Here is a 20,398-nt window from a genome sequence, read left to right as displayed (position 1 = left end):
CCCTCGTTGTAGGAATTCTTGTTGTTCATTTCTAGTTTCTGATTTGTATGGTTAGGCTCCCAGTGTAAACCATGAGTGATGGCATTAGTTGAGGGGATGGTGAGAAAAGGTTTTGAGATGGCTCTCCATGCCTCTGCATTTTGGGTAAAAATTAGAATATCAGAAGTAGATGTCGCATTTATCCTAGAGATAGACCGCAGGAAGTCAGACACACTAAGGCTTGCCACTAACCATTACCCATCACAACATTTTTCCTTTTGTGGGTAAAAGAAGCAGGGATTAGGTATTTTATTAGCAAAAGATGTCCCTTTCACATTGGACAGCCAACAACAATCTGGCAAGGAGTTGTTATATTACATTGTGGCAACCTGGCTACTGCCATGCAGGAACACAAAGATGAGTAGGGGCTTAGCTGTTTACTGAGCCCTCACACTACTACAAACCAACAAAGATCCCAATCACAAAGGTGAAATCGGCACAGACAAGAGATATACCTCTTTTGCATTTAGCGGTAATGTGGGTTGAGGGCAGGCTATGCTCTTAAGAGGCATGTGAAGATAAAACAGTAAAAACCTAAACAGCAATAGGACAATATCCAAAATAGAGGAATATCCAATAAGGGTTCTAGAAATATATATACACTTTAATTAAACACTCCAATTTTCAATATAACTGTACAAGAAAAACTCTAACACTAACAAAAACACACCCCTTTGGAAAGAACACAGATTATGCAGAATGTGACCACCTTACTCCTAGTCCATAGTCCCCTTTCCTCCATACTTGTGGGACATTTCGTCCATCGGGACGGGACCGGAGCATTTTTAAAGCATCAAACAATTCACTTTTTTGTCCTTCTTTTCTTTTTATGAGGGGCCACTCCACGTGACCGCAGCCCCTCTTTCTGAGCTCCGACCCACGCATCACGCTGCAGTCTTTTTCTATCGCCAGGTCCAGAACCATTTAGCAACAATAGAGGGTACTTATTAGAGGGGATGGCGGGTGGGGGTATGAAGGAAAGGGGACTATGGACTAGGAGTAAGGTAGTCACTACGGTGAATAACTTTGTCATACTCCTACGTCCTGATCCCTTTCCTCCATACTTGTGGGAGATTCCCAAGCACTGACCAAAGGAAATACAAGTGGATGGAATTTCCCTTATTGGAGCAAATTCTCAAGAACTGTCTGGCCGAATTGGGCATCACGTCTGTAGAAAGCCCACGTAGCAGCCTTGGCTATGGACTCCCATGGGATGTATTTTTGGAAGGCAACAGCAGCCGCTTTGCCACGGACCAGATGTGCAAGAATGCCCTTTGGGGGCTGAAGGCCTTGAGTTTTGTAGGCCTCGGAAATACATAAAGCTATCCAACGAGAGATGGACTCTTTCGAGGCTGGTTTCCCTTTTGGGTCACCAAACGTAACAAACAGTTGTGAAGAACTTCTAAGTTCGCTCGTTCTGTCGAGGTAAAACTTCAAAGCACGTCTTGATGTCTAGGTTGTGTAAAACCCTTTCAGCATCGAAGACCGGGTTCGGGAAGAAAACCGGTAAAGATATTGACTGGTTTAAAAGGAATTCAGAAACTACATTGGGAAGGAAAGAATGGTGAGTACGAAGCACAACCTTATTCATGTGGAAAATTAGGAACGGATGTTCGATAGAGAGAGCTTTAAGCTCACTTATTCGTCACGCAGATGGTACCGCAAATAAAAAGGCCATCTTCCAAGAAAGGTACTTGAGCTCGGTAGTGGACATAGGTTCAAAAGGCTTATGACATAAGGCGGAGAGGACCACATTCAGATCCCATTTGGGATGGGGGCCTGAAACGACAGAAAAAGATGAAGAAGACCTGCAAAATGTCTCTTGATGACTGGGGTGGCCAACGAAAAAGAGCAGCTGTCTGTGAACAGATAAGCGGTAACGGAAGATAAGTTTGTCCTGCATGATAAGACATGGATGCCAAAAGGGTGCAAGGTGAGATACAAAAGACAAGACACAATCAATAGAAGCCTGTCTGGGATCAACCTGTTTAGCTAGACACCAATGACAAAATCGGTGCCACTTGCTCCTGTATTAAGCTCTCGCAGAGGGCTTATGTGCCACTTGAATTATACACATCTTATCCTCAGAGAGGTTGAACTGCCCATATGATCGGAACTCAGGCACCAGGCCGCCAAGCTGAAGGATTGTGGGGAGGGGTGCCACAACTGGTGATTGCTCTGGTGAAGAAGGTTGGGAATCTGCAGCAACCTCATTGGAGTGCACACCGACAGGTGCTGCAGGTCCGAAAACCAGAACATGGCTGGCCTCCAAGGAGCTATGAAGAGGAGAGTGCAGTTGGATGCACTCCTGAGTTTCCAGAGCGACCGATGAATCAGCGGCAAAGGAGGAAACGCGTAAAAACCTTCATGTTGTCCCAAGGGATATCGAGAGCGTCCCCCAAGGAAGACACTCCGAGCCCGTCCCTGGAAGCATAAAGAGGAAGTTTCCGGTTCATCGAGGTTGCAAAGAGGTCCACCGCTGGAGAACACCATTGCTGGAAGATCTTGGTGAGAACATCGGTGTTCATGTCCAACTCGTAACTCACCGCAGATTGGCGACTGAGGGAGTCTGTGGCCCAATTGATGTGACCTGGAATGTGCACAACTTGAAGCCAGACATTGTGTTGGATAGCCCAATTCCAAATTTTGATAGCTAGGTCGACCAGAGGAGGAGACTTGGTGCCCCCTGTTTGTTGATGTAGAACATTGCTACGGAATTGTCTGTGCACATTCGAACCACACTGTTGGTGATAGAAAGTTGAAAACCCTTGAGTGCCAGAAAAACCGCCAAGAGCTCTAGGTAATTGATATGGGACCGCCTGTCTTAGGGCGTCCTCAAATCATACACCTCGAGGTGACGTAGTGTTGCTCCCCACCCCTGAAGGGAGGAGTCTGTAGTAACAGTTACTTGTGGGCAGGGCTCCTGGAGGGAGGTCCCCACTGAAGATCCTCCTTCATGCAGGATGGGACTGGAATCATCTTGGAGTCCGGATCCGTAGCCTGGGACCAGCAACCCCCGAAGAGAAAGCTGAGTGCGCCTAATTTTCAGGCGTGCAACAGGTAGAGCTAACACGCAAGAGGCCATGGCGCTCAGGAGTCTCTGGAATCACCAGGCCGACATGTGAGAGGACTGTAGGAAGAGCTGGCATGTGGTCAAAAGATCGGCAATCCTGTCCTCCGTCAGGAACACTCTAGTACTGAACGCATCTCAATGGAAACCCAGAAAGATCAGGTCTTGAGTAACCGTCATCGACGATTTCCGCCAGCTCACCAACAGCCCAAGGTGGAACAGGAGCTGAAGAAGTGAGTGAAGATTGGCCGTAGTGGTTTGTGAGCAAGGACTGCGCAGGAGCCAATCGTCCAAGTATGGATAAACATGAACTGCCTGCAGTCTGAGGAATGCTGCGATGATCACCATCATCTTCGTAAAGACACAGAGAGCCGAGCTGAGACCAAACGGAAGCACACAATACTGGAAGTGTTCTGTCCCCACGGAGAACCACAGATATTTTCAATGCGTTCTACATATCGGGATATGCATGTAGGCATCCTGAAGGTGCAAATCGCCCTTCTGGAGAGAGGACTTTATCTGGCAGTGCGTAATCATCTTGAATTTCTCTTGGGGTAGAAAGAGATTGAACTTGGAGAGGTGTAGGATAGTGCACAGGCAAGCCTGGATGGGTTTGGGCACTGTAAACAAACGGGAGTAATAAACCTCCCCTTGCTTCCGTAACGGAACATGCACCACTGCTCTGAGGTCTAGAAGTTTCTGTACCTCGGCTCTGAGGGAGCGCAACCCAGTCTGCTGAAGAGGATGGTGAGAGGGTGGGGTAGGGGTGTAAACGCGAACCCCCTCCCAGGCGACAGACAGAACCCATCGGTCTGCTGTGATGGTTTTCCACGCCTCCAGATGAGACAAAATTTGTCCTCCCACAGGAGTCTCATGCAATCAATGAAAAACATAATTTAGATGGTTTATCAGCGGGGAGACCATCCGTTGATGAAGAGGAGGCTGTTGACCGAGAGAGAAACCGGCCACCATGCCTTTGCTGCTTGCGGCGAGGGCCACCAGCGGGAGCACCTGCCCGCCGCGCACGGCGGTCCCGAAAACCTCTGAAACCAGAGAAGGGCCTCGTTTGAGACCCCGACATCTGAGTATATGCTGCCTTAGCTGGGGATTTGGTCAGGACCGGCAATGACTTAGCAGTCTGCGTGCTTGCCTTGGTTTTGGTGAGTCCCTCATCAGTGCAGAAGTGGAATAGTTCCTTACCCTCGAAAGGAAGATCAAGCAACTTGTGCTGAACTTCCTTCAAAAACTTTGTAGCATGCAGCCACGCTTGGCGGGAGATGTCTGCTCCGACCATAAGGCCCCGAGCGGAAGTGTCTACATTATGGGCTGCAGCCTCCAGCAGGTCCTGTGCCAGACCTCTGGCATCGGATAAGCCGCCCTTAAAGTCTTCGAGCCTATCAGGAGGAAAACATTCCTGAAACTCGGCAAGCTCCTTCCACAGCTTGACATTAGCAGCCGCCAGGATAAGCTCAGTATTAGCCTGACACAGCTGAAGAACCAAATTGGAAAAAAAAAATTCCCCAATGGCGTCAAAGAACAAGTTACTTCTTACCTGGTAACGTTCTTTCGATGGGATGTTCCTCCAACCTATTCCTTATCTTGATAGATTTACTTCCTGCTTGCTGGCCTCGGAAACATTTTTCAGTAGAGGGCGCTGCGGTCGAAGTCCCTCGAGTTGGTGTCCCTCGACAGCCTCCGTATCGGCGCCGACGTCATCATGCGTATAAATAGACTCGCACAGCGTCCGTTGCTCAGTTCCATTTTGAAGCTTAAGAGTAGCTGTGCATGAATTGGTTATTGACCTTGAAGGAGCGTAAACTGCAACCACAAGGGAAGTTTTACTGAGGGGATGGATGGGAGGGGCGATAAGGAATACGTCAGAGGAACATCCCATCGAAAGAACGTTACCAGGTAAGAAGTAACTTGTTCTTCGAATTGATTGTGTCCTCCGACGTATTCCTTATCTTAATAGACTCTCATAGCAGTGGTGTGTAAACAGAGGTGGGAGTAAAATTGTCATATTCCCCTTTAAGAGTGAACAGAGTGTAACACAGCTTTGCCAAATCTAGTCTCTTGGCTAGAGGAGGAATCCAGATTGCAGAATTTTGTAAAGGTATGTGCGGACGACCATGTGGCAGCCGCACATATGTCTCGAATCGGTACCCCTCTTTGGAAGGCCGAAGAGGCTGCAATACCCCTGGTTGAATGAGCCCTAAGATTTTGAGGGGGCTCTTTCCCTGCCAGTTTGTAACATTCTAGAATGGCTAAAATAATGCATCTGGAAATGGTCTGTTTTGTGATTGGCAATACTAATTTGTGCCCTGTGTAACCTATGAACAGTTGGTCTGCTTGCCTAATCCTAGCAAGTCTGCTGATATAAAAACTCAAGGCTCGCCTTGGATCCAGCCTATGTAGCCTCTCTTCCTCTTTCCCTGGATGGGAAGGAGGATAGAATGAGGGTAAGGTTATCTTCTGAGTGATGTGGAATTCAGAAAGCACCTTTGGGAGGAAATTAGGCTTCACTTGCAGGACAACTTTGTCTTGTGAAAAATTGTATGAGGGGTTTTACAAGATAGGGCTTGTAATTCGCTCACCCTCTTGGCAGATACCAAAGCCACTAATAAGACAGTTTTAAGGGTGAGAAATCTTAATGAACAAGAGTGGAGTGGTTCAAAAGGAGTACCCATCAGGAAATTTAAGACTAAATTTAGGTCCCATAAGAGAACTTGGAACGGTCTTGGGGGATAGACATTAGTTAACCCCTTCAGAAATTCCTTACCCTCGAAAGGAAGATCAAGCAACTTGTGCTGAACTTCCTTCAAAAACTCTGTAGCATGCAGCCACGCTTGGCGGGAGATGTCTGCTCCGACCATAAGGCCCCGAGCGGAAGTGTCTACATTATGGGCTGCAGCCTCCAGCAGGCATCGGATAAGCCGCCCTTAAAGTCTTCGAGCCTATCAGGAGGAAAACATTCCTGAAACTCGGCAAGCTCCTTCCACAGCTTGACATTAGCAGCCGCCAGGATAAGCTCAGTATTAGCCTGACACAGCTGAAGAACCAAATTGGAAAAAAAAAAATTCCCCAATGACGTCAAAGAACAAGTTACTTCTTACCTGGTAACGTTCTTTCGATGGGATATTCCTCCAACCTATTCCTTATCTTGATAGATTTACTTCCTGCTTGCTGGCCTCGGAAACATTTTTCAGTAGAGGGCGCTGCGGTCGACGTCCCTCGAGTTGGTGTCCCTCGACAGCCTCCGTATCGGCGCCGACGTCATCATGCGTATAAATAGACTCGCACAGCGTCCGTTGCTCAGTTCCATTTTGAAGCTTAAGAGTCTTGTGTAACTTTGTCTTGTGAAAAATTGTATGAGGGGGTTTACAAGATAGGGCTTGTAATTCGCTCACCCTCTTGGCAGATACCAAAGCCACTAATAAGACAGTTTTAAGGGTGAGAAATCTTAATGAACAAGAGTGGAGTGGTTCAAAAGGAGTACCCATCAGGAAATTTAAGACTAAATTTAAGTCCCATAAGGGAACTTGGAACGGTCTTGGGGGATAGACATTAGGTAACCCCTTCAGAAATTGTATTACTAAGGGTAATTTGAAATATGACGGCTCCTCTGCCGTGCGTTTGAACATCGATAGCACTGCGAGGTAGCTCCACTGAGACATGGTTCACAGCCAGCTCTGCCACCAGCTTTGACACACTCCTACCTGACGGTTACAAGATCCTCTCCATGCCCAGGCCTAACCGTGCAGGGGGTGGTGTTGCCCTTATCTTCCCTGAGTGGATTCCTGCCACTGTCACTCCTACGCAGACCTACTCCTCTTTTGAATGTCTTGTCTGCCGACTCTCTCTCTCCTAGCCATTCCCTTACCGTGGCTACTATCTATCGGCCACCTGGTCAAATTTCCTCCTTCCTCTCTGAGTGGGCTGACCTCTCCTCCTCACTCCTGTCCTCAACCACTCAACTCCTCTTTCTTGGCGACTTCAACATCCACCTTGAAGCCTCCAGTCCGCCCACTGCTCTCTTTCGTGACCTGTGCGACTCTCTCTCACTCTCTATTCTCCCGTCTGGGCCTACTCACTCTGCTGGGCACACTCTTGATGCTCTGATCTCTTCTGACCTTCCCCTCTCCGTCCCTCTCTCCACTCCTCTCTCCTGGAGTGATCACTTTCTCCTATCCTCCCACCTCACCCTCCCTACCCCACAGGCAAAGCCACCCTCTTCACTGCCACCCACCTTCTCGGTCATCCGACCCATGAAGCGTGTGTCAGTTGAGGATTTCGCTGCTACCTTCTCGCCCCCCCCCCCGCCCCTTCGGCTGACTCCCACCCTGACACAGCCCTCTCCATGCTCCACTCTGCTATATCTGCTACTCTTGATATCCTTGCCCCCGTCATGAGAATCCGCCTGAAGCCCAAAGCCAAATGTAACTCCTGGTATGACTCCGATCTCGCCACCCTAAAACGCAAGTGCAGGGTTGCAGAGAGGAAATGGCGTGCTTCATGTTCATCCTCTGACAAACTGGCCTGCCGCCTGCTCCAAAGGCAGTATCGGCTCTCCGTTCTCACCAAGAAGAGAGCCCTTATCCAAGCCCGCATCTCTGCGGCATCTAACAACTCCGCCGAACTCTTTAAAATCTGCAAGGAGCTGGCCAACCCTGTTGCAGTCTCTACCTCTCCTGTCCCCTCCCAGGCCCTCTGCACTGCATTGGCCTCTCACTTCATCTCTAAAACTCAGGACATCCTGTCCTCGCTCTCCTCCTTTCACCTCCCTCTCTCCCTTCCAGGCTCTTCCTCTGGCCCTTCTGCAGTCACCCCTCCTCCCTCTTTCTCTGCCTTTCCACTTTTCTCTGTTGACGAGGTTTCCAGACAAGTCCGATCTATGAAAGTCTCGTCTAAACAGGTTCACCCCTGCTCCTCCAAAACTATCAAGGACCACATCGACTCCCTGGCTCCTGCCCTGGCTGACTTTTGCAACCACTCCTTCGCCTCTGGAGTCTTCCCTTCCCCCCTCAAGCACTCCCTTGTGCACCCTCTTCTCAAGAAACCCTCTTCCGACCCCTCCTGCCCGGCTAACTATCGCCCTATCTCCATCACTCCCTTCCTGGGCAAGCTCCTGGAGAAACTGGCCATCTCCCAGCTTAACCTCCATGCTGAATCTGTTGGTAGTCTTCATGACCATCAATCTGGTTTCAGAGCTGCCAGAAGCACGGAAACTGCTCTCCTGAACATCCGTGAAGACCTGCTCTTGAACCTCGATTCCAACACTCCGTGTGTTCTCATTCTGCTCGATCTCTCCTCTGCCTTTGACACTGTCAACCATGCCATCCTGCTCAACCGTCTCCGCGAAAACCTGGGTATCACTGGTCAGGCTCTGGCGTGGCTGACCTCTTTCCTTTCAAATCGACCCTCCCAGGTCAAACTGGGGTCCTTCCTCTCCGACATCTTTTTCTCCACCTGTGGTGTCCCCCAGGGATCTAATCTCTCTCCCTGGCTGTTCAACCAGTATCTGGCACTCCTTGCCCACCGCATCGCCGCTCTCTGCCCTAATTTCCAGTGCTATGCGGACGATACCCAGCTCATTTTCAGGCTACCCTCAGCCTCCCCCTCTCCTTCCCTCATCTCTGACTGTCTGTCTGCTATCCAGGAATGGTGTGCCGCAAATGACCTCTGCCTTAATGCCAGTAAGACTGAGATCCTACTCATCGGTACACCCACTCCCTCCTTCCCTGCAGCTCTCTGGCCTGCCTCCCTTGGCCCCCTCCCTGCTCCTACCTGCAATGCAAAAAACCTTGGGGTCATCTTCGACTCCACACTCTCCTTCTCTCCTCATATTTCTGACGTCGCTAAGAAGTCACACTACCAGCTGCACCTCCTCAGAGGTATTCTTCCCTTCCTCTCCTTCCCCCAGAAGCTCACTGTCTCCCGAGCCCTGGTTCTCTCGAAGCTGGATTACTGTAACAGCCTCTACCTTAATCTGCCTGCCTCCACTCTCCGCCCTCTGCAACTCATACAGAACAGAACTGCGAGACTTGTCCTTGGCCTCAAGCCCAGGGACCGTATCTCTCCAGGACTGAAATTCTCTACACTGGCTCCCAGTGGCTGCGAGGATAAAGTTCAAAACCCTCTGCATTGTCCACAAGGCCTTCTGGGGCCTTGGTCCTAAATACCTTCAACTCTCTCTTCCCAAATATCTTCCTTCCCGAGCCCTTCGCTCATCCGCCTCCAACTCCCTCAGGGTCAGCCGCTTCTCGAAGCAACGAGCTGGGGGTAGATCTCTCTCCGCGGCAGGGGCCTCCCTCTGGAACAGCCTTCCTGCCTCTCTGAAACTTGAGGAGAACCATCTCCGGTTCCGGAAGCACCTCAAAACCTTCCTCTTTGCCTCTGCTTTCTCTCTCCCTCTCCCCTGCTGAACAGCTAATATTCCTCACTGAAACTGCACTGATTCTGCAACTGGACCACTCTTAACGGCCTCGGTCCTGGGCCCAGCCACTCTCCACTTGCACTGATGCCCTGGAACCCCTCTGCACTGCGGGACTGTCTCTGTATCCCTACAGCCCCCCCCTTTTCCAGCACTTGTTCTGCACTTACCTTGCACTTGCCACCAGCTGGCCCTATTTATTTTTTACTTTACGCCACTTACCTTGTACTGCACTTCCCCTCCTCCCCTTCCCCTTGCACTTTCCCCCTCCCCCACCCTTGCATTTGCGCGATCTGAATGACACCTGGCCTTATAGGATCGTTGTCTGTTTCCCCTTGTTTCCTCCCCTCCCTGCCTCGTCGCGCCTTGAAACACCTGCGTATAGGCGCGTTACAAATGCCATATCATATCATATCATATCATACCAACTTGAAGACCTGAATTCGCCAAATAGAGTAGAAAGGATAACACCATTGGTGTACCACATGAAAAGGGTTCAATATTCTTTTTTCTACACCAGCTGCAAAATTTGTTCCAACGGCACCGGTATAAAGTCTTTGTTGCTGGCCATCTGGCTGAAAGCAACACCTCCATGATGTCATCTGGGAGGTCCCAATCCTTGTATCTCAACCTTTCAGAAACCAAGCGTGAAGGTTGAGGGTTCTGATGTCTGGATGGAGGACCTGACCTCCCTTCTGTGAGAGAAGATCCTCCCTGTGTGGAAGACGAATCGGAGGGCAGATGGACATGTCCAGAAGGTCCGGGTACCACGTTCTCCTGGCCAAGTCTGGGGCAATTAGGATCATAGTCTTCCGGAATCTTCTCAACCTCCTGATCATCTGAGGAATGACAGGGACTTTAGGATAGTGGAAACTCCCAGTCCACTACGAACGCGTCCCCTAGAGCTCCTCACGGGGGAAATTCCATTGAACAAAACTGATTGCACTTCCTGTTGATACTGGTGGCGAACAGATCCACTTGAGGGGTTCTCCAAAGGGCGAAGATCTCTTGAAGGACTTTCTGAGCTATCTCCCACTCGTGAGAGACTGTGCTCTGCCTGCTCAGAGCGTCCGATGTCAGGTTCTTCTCTGCGGCTAAGTGAACTGCCGATAGAGAGATTCCTTCTTGAATTGCCCAAAACCAGAGCTGCATCGCCTCTCTGCACAGTGGCAGTGATCCTACGCCTCCTCTTTTGTTGAGGTAGTGCATGGCCACTGTATTGTCCGTCATTATTAGGACATTTTTCCCTTGTACAGATGGCAGAAAAGCCTTCAGTGCTAGTCTGATAGCTCTCAGCTCCAATAGGTTGATAGGTAGTCTGGACTCCGATGGAGACCAACGACTGCTGATGGTCAAGTCGTTGGCATGGGCTCCCCACCCCGTGAGTGAGGCATCCGTGACTACTGTTATCTCCGGCCATGGTTGCCAAAACAGTTCTCCTTTCAAAATGTTCTCCCGACAGGCCCACCACTGAAGGTCTCGAGCCACTTTGTCCGGAACATGAAGGAGATCTGTCATTTTTCCTGAGAATTGCGACCACTGAGTTCTTAGTGCCCACTGGAGAGGTCTCATTCTCAGGCGAGCCTCTGGCACAAGGAAGATGCAGGATGCCATGATGCCTAGCAACCTCAAAAAGTCGAAGGCTGGGAGACGTTGGGAATTTTGAAACTTGGTGACCATCTGCAGAATATCTTGAGCCCTCACCTCTGGTGGCGAGGCTTTCCCCAGGGAAGTGTTCAGGACCGCTCCGATGAACTGGAGTCTCTGTGATGGTATCATCTGTGACTTCTTTAAATTGAGGGAGAAGCCCAGTTTGTGAAGGAAGTGGCAGACATAATCTAGTTGGATCTGAGCTTGTTCCAAAGATACTGCTTTGATCAACCAATCGTCTAGGTAGGGGTAGACGTGGATCCCTTCCCTCCTTAGACTTGCAGCCACTAGCGACAATAGCTTGGTGAAGACCCTCGGGGCGGAGGTCAGCCCAAATGGCAGAACTAGAAATTGATAGTGAGAGTTGCCAATTACGAACCTCAGGTATTTCCTGTGTTTGAGATGGATTGGCACATGGAAATAAGCATCCTGAAGGTCTAGAGATACCAGCCTGTCCTGAAGCTGGAAGGCCTGAAGGACCTGAGAGAGAGTTCCCATCTTCAACTTGTCCTTCCTGAGGAATTTGTTCAATTCTGGTAAGTCCAAGATGGGTCTCAGTCCTCCGTCCTCCGTCCTTCTTCGGTATCAAGAAGTAGGGGGCATACCAACCCTTGTTCCTCTCCGCTACGGGTACCGGCTCTATGCCACCTTTCTCCAGCAGGTCTAGAATCTCCTGCAAAAGGAGCGGATCTGGAAACTTCAAAGAGTTGTTCCCTGGTGGATGACTCTGAGGGGTGCTTATAAAAGGCAGGCAGTAACCTTGGGCAACTGTCTCCAATGCCCAATCATCTGACATAATAGCCTGCCATTCCGTCAGATGTTGAGTTAACCTGCCCCCTACTGGTGTCTTCAGAGTGGTTTAGAGGCGGCTGATGCAGATGCAGATGCCGAGGGTAAAGAGGCACCGGCTGCGGATTTTGTACTTTTAACCCGTCCACCTCGGGGGAATTTCTTTTGGCCTCTTTGAGCCGGCTGTCCTCTGCCTTTTCCAAATGCGGAATAAAAACGAAAGGACCTACCTCTCCAAGAGGTTCCTGAGGGGCGATAGGGAGTTTGACGGATTGCAGCTCCAAGGGATTTTGCTGCTGCCTCGGATGTTTGTAACTTCTCTAGGCTGTCATTAGCCTTCTTACCAAATAAAGAAGAGCCGTCAAAGGGCGTATTCAAAAGTCTGGCCTGTACATCTGGAGCAAAACCAAACTTTCGCAACCACGCAAATCTGCGGATTGTAGTACTTGCCACCATGGCCCTGCTGATACTGTCAGCAGAATTAATGCCAGTTTGAAGGTATTCGCACATTGCGTCTTTATCATCTTCAATGATGTTCAGAAAAGCTTCCCTTTCTTCTCCTTCCGGGAAGGTAGTCAGCCGCTGATGAAGCACACTCCCAAAGTGTATGGCTGAATCTTGGGAGCGTACAAGTAGCATTAATGGATTTAAGTGCCATGCTACACGCAGAAAAGTTCTTTTTTGACATACCGTCAAATCTCTTATCATCCCTGTCTTGTGGAACAGTAGGGTATGCAGATCTACTGTTCGATGAAGTGCTGCTTGAACAACCAGACTCTCTGGAGTTGGATGTTTGGACAAATATTCAGGGTCAGAAGCAGATACCCTATATTTGGCAGATATTTTTTTGTTAACTGCCAGGATAACCTCAGGAGTTTCCCAGTTGGTCGATATTTTCCTCTGTAATGCTGTATGAAATGGAACCACAGGATCTTCCTCTGGGCCTTTAATTAAGATGTCTGTAAGATCATCTTGTTAAAAAGCAGGTGAAGGTGTAGACCAACCCATGAATTCTATTATTCTGGCCATTAAAGTTCTATAAGGGGTCTCAGCATGTTCCCCTGGGTCTGGTTTGGCAAATTCTACTTCTGGAGGAGTATCTAACCCACTTGCATCATGCAAGGACTCTTGAAGGTCCTTCAACCTATTTTCTTCAGAGATAAATTCCTCTGGTACAGGTGTTGTAGTTCTCTGCAACCCAAAAGGTCTATCCTGATCAGAATCCTTACCTTCTTCATAAATAGAGGACAAGGCTCTGAAATAAGCTGACCTTGGAAAAGACGTAAAACCCATTTCTAAAGCAGAAGGGGCCAAGCTTGTAGTAACCGGTTGAGAAAACGTTGACGTTGTCGACGCAGAAGTCAAAGCCTTCGAAGAAACCAAAAAAGGTGTCGAAAAGGTATGAAGCGACTTCGAAGAACTTGAGAGGATCGGAATCCTACTCGGAGTCGTCGAGGTTATCGACGACATTCTCGAGGTCACGATGGAAGCCCACGGTATGACTACTGACTGCGAAGTAGTGATAGCCGTAGGTTTATCCTTTATCGGCGTCGACATCGAGGACGGCGTCGATTCGACAGATCTATGCGTCGATGGGCCCTTCGATAATGGCGTCGATGATGCAGATTTATGAGTCGAAGGGGCATTCGACGATGGCATCGATGACGCAGTCTTACTGCTTTTGCTCGAGGGTTCGTGGCGCTCTCAGGCAGTTTCTTTCGCCGGGTGCAACGACTCGCAGCGTTTCGATTTTTTGGGTCTTTCACCCAGGGTATCACCTTTAGCCGTCTCCGAGGGGATCTAGGCCGCTTTCTCGAAGACGCTAAGCATCTTTTTATGGAATTCCTCCCACTTAGCTGGAGAGCTGTGTTTTGTGGGGCAAGTGACCCTTTCCGGGGAAACAGAAGAAGACGAAGAAGAGGGAGATCTTCAACACCTCTTTTTTGAATGTTTGGATCTCGAAGAGTGATGGGAACTGCTTCGAGACCTCGAACGAGAATGTTTCCTGTGTCGGCGAGGAGACGAATGTCTCGACTATGCAGAGGAAACTTTCGAAGGAGTAGAAGTTTTAACAGTCTTACCTCTTTCGAGTTTCCCCTTACGCTTCTTCAAGGCTTTCACCGTCATGGACATGCAGTCCTCGCATTCTGAACAATGGTGCTCCGATCCCAGGCACCACAAACAGATCCTGTGAGGATCCGTCAACGACATTTTCTTTTCACAATCTCAACACTTTTTGAAGCTGGAACGTGGGGTCGACGGTTCAGATGAGGAAGCCATTGAAAAGAGTAAGATATACTAGAGGAATAAGTAGAATCTACTTGAATAACAAACTGAGCAACACGATTCCGAGGCCCACGAAGTGCGGAAAAACGTAACTGAGCAACGGACGCTGCGCAAGTCTATTTATACGCAAGATGACGTCGGCGACGATACGGAGGCTGTCGAGGGACACCAACTCGAGGGACGTCGACACGCATCGTCCTCTACTGAAAAAAAATTCCAAGGCCACCAAGCTGGAAGTAAATCTATCAAGATAAGGAATACGTCAGAGGACACATCCCGTCGAAAAGCTTGTCCTCCTTGGAAAGAATCTGAGACGCTGAAGTGGACAATGTAGAGGACTGCTTAGACTGGAGCGTAGCTGCTGCCACCACCATCGATGAGGGGAGTGGACATGCAGACAAGGATATGTCTTCAGACGCATGTAGCTTGTAGCAGGCGTCAATTTTCTTGTTTAGGTGTTGCCCGGAACAAGGATTTTCCAAGACCTTGCAGGCTTCGGCCAGGACATCCTTTTGAAGGAACAGGCCAGTGCGCTCCTGTGTCGGCAGAGTAAATGCTTCAGAAAGTACACCTTCTTATGGAGCCGGATGCTCGGGTATTGGGATTTCTATTAACGCTATCATATCCACAACCTGGTCGTGAAAGACTCTAATAGAGCGGGGCGGGTCGTTGCTTTCCTGGTCTGCTTGATCCTCATCCAGTGCGGCGGGAGTTGAATCCTGACCTGCCACGCGTGGCAACTCAGGCCCCGAGGGCAGGGTTGACTGCGCAACTGGAGTTTTTAGCACAGATGAAAGTGGAGGCAGAGGAGGCAGTGGAGGAGGATGCCCCACTGGAAGTGGTGGAGGAGGTGGCACTACCGCGACCTGCAGAGGGATTGCCGTAGCAGGGGGCGGTTCAGGTGGTTTAGGATACATTTCCTTAATAGTTACTCTTAAGTCACACCATTTAACTATAACTAGCATACTTGAATCTAAAGCAAGCCAGAAAGCGCAAACACCAATTCTAATCATAATGTTGCCTTCCCATAGGCAGTCATTGGCAACAGATGGATGCCACTTACCCAAATTACTAGAGAGAGGAAACACAATCACTAACAGGACTGATTTCATTCTTCAAATTAAAAACAAGCACCATAATGAAAGAGTAAGTATCAAACCTATTACTTTGTGAAAGTCCCTGGTCCTTCTAAAAATCTTCCCCAGAACGACAAAATGTTGAGAAAATGTATAATAATGTCTGTATTTTTCATGTGCTTTTTAAAGTAGACAGGAACAAGACAAACATTAGTGTCTAACATGTGAAGTGTGTTAGAGTTCTTTTTTTCTTTAAATTCAATATACATTTAGTTTTTTTCTTTAGTTGTGTATAAAACATAGCCCAAAGTGGGACGATCCCTCCTGAAGATCTGTCCATAGATTGATGACAGTGAAAAACGTGTAGAGGGCTGTTAGAAAATTGCTACTTTCTTTGAGAAATGTTGATAATTAACAATATTAAGAACAAGATCCAACAATAAAAAGACATTTGCAAAAGCACAAAAGGAGTCTTGTTTACCTGTCAAGAGAATTACCAGGTTACTCACCGTAGTGACCACCTTACTCCTAGTCCATAGTCCCCTTTCCTCCATACTTATGGGACATCTCTCCGTCCTGTGGGACGGGACCAGAGCACTTTTGTGAAAAGCATCCACATTTTTTTCAAAAATGTGTCCCTCCTCTCTTTCCTGCGCGGGGCCCGGCACGAGGCCGTAACCCCGCCCACCTTGGCTCCGCCCCGCGCATCGTCCATCAGTCCTTTTCTATCGCAGGGTCCAAGACCCATTAGCAATAACAGAGGAACCTTATTAGAGGGGACGGCGGGCGGGCGTATGGAGGAAAGGGGACTATGGACTAGGAGTAAGGTGGTCACTACGGTGAGTAACCTTGTAATACTCCTACGTCCCGTCCCCTTTCCTCTATACTTATGGGAGATTCCCAAGCACTCCTTACAGGAACTATCGGTGGATGGAATTACCCCTTACTGAAACAGGTTCTTCAGCACTGCCTGGCCGAACTGAGCGTCAGCCCTAGAGCTCATATCGAGGCAGTAATGCTTACAGAAAGCAGATGGGGAGGCCCAAGTAGCCGCTCTATCGATGGACTCCCAGCGAACATACTTCTGAAAAGCAACCGCAGCTGCCTTGCCTCGCACCTGATGTGCATGGATACCCTTAGGAGGTTTCAGCTTTTGGACGGTGAAAGATTCCGTGATACAGGCAGCAATCCATCTGGAAATGGATGCCTTAGACGCCGGCCTGCCCTGGGGTTTACCGAAGGTCACAAACAGTTGGGAAGAACTCCCAAGCTCGGCAGTCCTGTCCAGGTAGAACTTAAGAGCTCTTCGGACATCCAGGCAGTGTAGAACCCTTTCCGCCTCCGAGGCAGGGTTCGGAAAAAAGACCGGAAGGGAAATTGACTGATTCAGATGGAATTTGGTCACTACCTTTGGTAGGAAAGCTGGGTTCGTCCGAAGGACTACCTTGTCCTTGTGAAAGACCAAGAAAGGATGCTCCACCGACAATGCCTGGGGCTCACTCAGTCTCCTCGCTGATGTAACGGCTACCAGAAAGGAAACTTTCCAGGACATGTACTTGAGGTCAACCGTAGCCATTGGCTCAAAAGGTTTATGGCACAGCGCCGTCAGGACTACATTTAGGTCCCAAGGCGGGTGCGGACTACAAACCGGAGGGTAGAGTCGTGTCAAATCAGTAAAATGTCTCTTCACCACCGGGTTAGTTAACGAATAAGAACACCTGTCTGAAGAGAGGTAGGCGGAAATCGCTGAGAGATAAGTCCTGCAGGACAAGACATGAACCCCTGACTCTGCTAGGGAAGAGACAAAGGACAGCACCGTGTCAATCGTCGCCACCCTCAGGTCCAATTCTTTGTCCAAACACCAATGACAGAACCTGAGCCATTTGCTCTTGTATTGGGATCTGGTCGAGGGTTTCCTGGCTGCCTGGATAATGCGCATGTTATCCGCAGACAAACCCAAAGGCTCTGGAGCCGTGAACTCAGGCACCATGCCGCCAAGCTAAGCGATTGTGGGGCGGGGTGCCACATCTGCTGTTCCCCTTGGGGAAGAAGATCAGGAGTTACTGGTAACCTGATCGGCGGACACACCGACAGGTGTTGAAGTTCTGAGAACCAAAACCTGGCCGGCCACCACAGAGCTATCAGTAGAAGAGAACAGTTGACAGAACTCTTCAACGTCCAAATTGCTCGATGAACCAGAGGAAGAGGCGGGAAGGCATAAGCTCTCATGTTGTGCCATGGGATCTCGAGTGCGTCCCCAAGAGAGGAGGCTCCCAGCCCCCCTCTGGAGGCGTACTGAGGAAGCTTCTTGTTTACCGCCGTGGCGAAGAGGTCCATCTCCGGTGTGCCCCAATGCGAGAAAATCCACGAGAGGATCTCCAGCCTTCAACACCCACTCGTAGCTGACCACTGTCCGCCGGCTGAGGGCATCTGCGGTGACATTCAGCCGGCCCGGGATATGCACTGCAAGCAGCCAGACCCCATGAAGCACGGCCCACTCCCAAATCTGGATGGACAGATCCACGAGAGGGGGAGACTTCGTTACACCTTGCTTGTTTATGTAGTACATAGACACCGCATTGTCCGTTCTTATGCGGACCACCTTGTTGACAATGAGAGGTCTGAACGCCTTGAGCGCCAGAAAAATCTCCAGCAGCTCCAATTGATTTATGTGCAGGAGCTTGTCCTGAGGTGACCATAGGTCCGAGACCTGAAGAAGATCTAACTTCGCACCCCACCCGAAAAGGGAGGAGTCTGTCATGATCGTCACCATGGGGCTTGGGTTCTGGAACCCGACACCCACTGACAGGTTGCTGAGAGAAGACCACCAGTCCAGGTCCACTCTCATGGGATCCGGAATCATTATCCGTTTGGAATCCGGGTCCACAGCCTGATGCCAGGAACTCCGAAGAGCCATCTGGGTCCGTCTCATTTGGAGACGAGCAAGAGGAAGTGCCAGCACACACGAGGCCATGAGACCCAGAAGCATCTGATACCACCAGGCCGACATGCTCTCCGACTGCGTAAACATCTGACACGTGGCCAACAGATCCGCCTTTCTGTCCCCGGTCAGATACACTCGGCAGTCTATCGTGTTCCAACGAAAACCCAGGCAAGTCAGGTCCTGTGAGACCGTCATGGAGGATTTCCGCCAGTTCACCGACAGCCCAAGATGGAACAGGAGCTGAAGGAGAGACTGGAGGTTGCCCGCTGCTGCCAACGGGCAAGGGCTGCGTAGGAGCCAGTCGTCCAAATAGGGATACACATGGATACCCTGGAGACGAAGAGGGGCCGCGATCACTGACATCATCTTCGTGAAGACATGCAGCGCCGAACTGAGGCCAAAAGGAAGCACCCGAAACTGGAAGTGCTCCTCTCCCAAAGAGAAATGGAGGTATCTCCTGTGTGGGTTCCAAATCAGGATATGCATGTACGCAACCTGAAGATTCACCACGCTGAGCCAATCGCCCGCCTGCAAAGAGGAGCGAATCTGGCCGGGCGTGATCATCTTGAATTTCTCTTGGGGTAGGGAAAGATTGAACTGGGAAAGGTCTAGGATGGTGCGCAGGCCAGCCTGGTTTGGTTTGGGCACCGTAAACAGCCGGGAGTAGAATCCCTCCCCTCGTTCCCCAAGGGGAACGGGTTCCACAGCTCTGAGGAGCAGAATTTTCTGAACCTCGGCCTTGAGGGAGGGTGAGCCCGACAGCTGAAAAGGAGGGTTGAGGGGTGGGGTAGGGGGTAAAGGTAAGCGGAATCCTGCTCGAGCGACTGATAAGACCCATCTGTCTTCTGTGATGGTCTGCCACGCCTCCTAATGAGACGCAATGCGTCCTCCCACCGGGGTCTCGTGCGAGCGCGGAAAACCCTCATTTGGCTGGTTTATCGATGGCAGTGCCACCTGAACCTGATGAGGAGGCTGAGGAGCGGGAGAAATAACGCATATGCTGTTGTCTACGGCAGTTATTCCCCGCAGGAGTATCCATGCGATTTTTGCCGTCGAGGAAGCCCCTAAAACCAGAGGAAGGTCGACCTTGCGACAACGGCCTTTGAGTCTTGATGGGAGGTTTAACCAGAACAGACAATGATTTGGCCGTCTGGGTGCTGTCTTTGGTTTTAGTGAGCTCTACACAAATAGAAGAGTGAAAAAGCTCCTTACCATCAAATGGAAGGTCCGGAACCTTGTCTTGCACCTCCTTCGAGAACTTAGTGGCATGTAGCCATGCTTGCCACGAGGTATCAACCCCTAGCATCAGACCCCGAGCCGAGGAGTCTACGTGGTGAGCCGTAGCCTCCAGGAGATCCTGGGCCAAGACCCTGGCATCGGAAAGGCCTCATCTGAAATCCTCCAGCTTCTCGACTGGAATGTGCTCCTCAAACTCCGACAGACCTCTCCACATCTGCATGTTAGCTCCCGCTAAAATCAATTCTGCAATGGCCTGCCTAAGCTGCAAGGCCGAACTGGCAAAGATTTTCCTCCCTAGGGAGTCCAGGAGCTTGTCCTTCTTTCCCAAGACCTGAGTCGCCGTCGCGGAGGAGGAAGCTGCAGGTCTGGATTGCAACGTTACCGCAGCCACCACTGTGGAGGAGGGAGGCGGACAAAAAACGACAAGGCCACTTCTTCCGAGGAATGTAGCCTGTACCTCGCGTCAATCTTTTTATTGATAAAAAGTCCTGAGTGTGGCTTTTCCCAAACTCTTCGGACCTCGGCCAGAACGTCCTTCTGCAAGAACAGGCCGGTACGCCCCAAAGGAGACAAGGTGAACGCCGCAGAAAGCACGCCCTCCTGCGGAGCAGGTGCCTCGGGCACCGGAACATCTAAGAAGCTCATCATGTCCAGTACCCGGTCATGGAATGCTCTGGTAGAGCGGGGCAGGTCCTCGTTGTCCTGATCGCCTTGAGGGTCATCTGACAGGTCCGGATCCTGCTGAGCCAAGTCAGGCACTGCCTTGTCCACTGGGGACAATGGTGGCACAGGCGGAAGCGCAGGGGGAGGCACCACGGGCAAGGGAGGCGCCGGCGGAACCACCGACGGGACGGGTGGAGCCAGAGGCACGGGTG

General features: G+C 50.2%; 1 protein-coding gene across 1 annotated transcript in view; it reads right to left on the bottom strand.

The window, feature by feature from the left end:
* Positions 1–20,398, bottom strand: part of RBM46 (RNA binding motif protein 46) — a 1,126,957-nt gene that overhangs the window by 614,845 nt on the left and 491,714 nt on the right. The gene's annotated exons all lie outside the window — the stretch shown is intronic.

Source organism: Ambystoma mexicanum, chromosome 6q (genome assembly GCF_040938575.1).
Source record: "Ambystoma mexicanum isolate Mex_15411 chromosome 6q, UKY_AmexF1_1, whole genome shotgun sequence".
NCBI classification, from domain to species: Eukaryota; Metazoa; Chordata; class Amphibia; order Caudata; family Ambystomatidae; genus Ambystoma; species Ambystoma mexicanum.
Note: the sequence above shows the minus strand (reverse complement) of the source record. Positions and strands in the feature narration are given on the sequence as shown.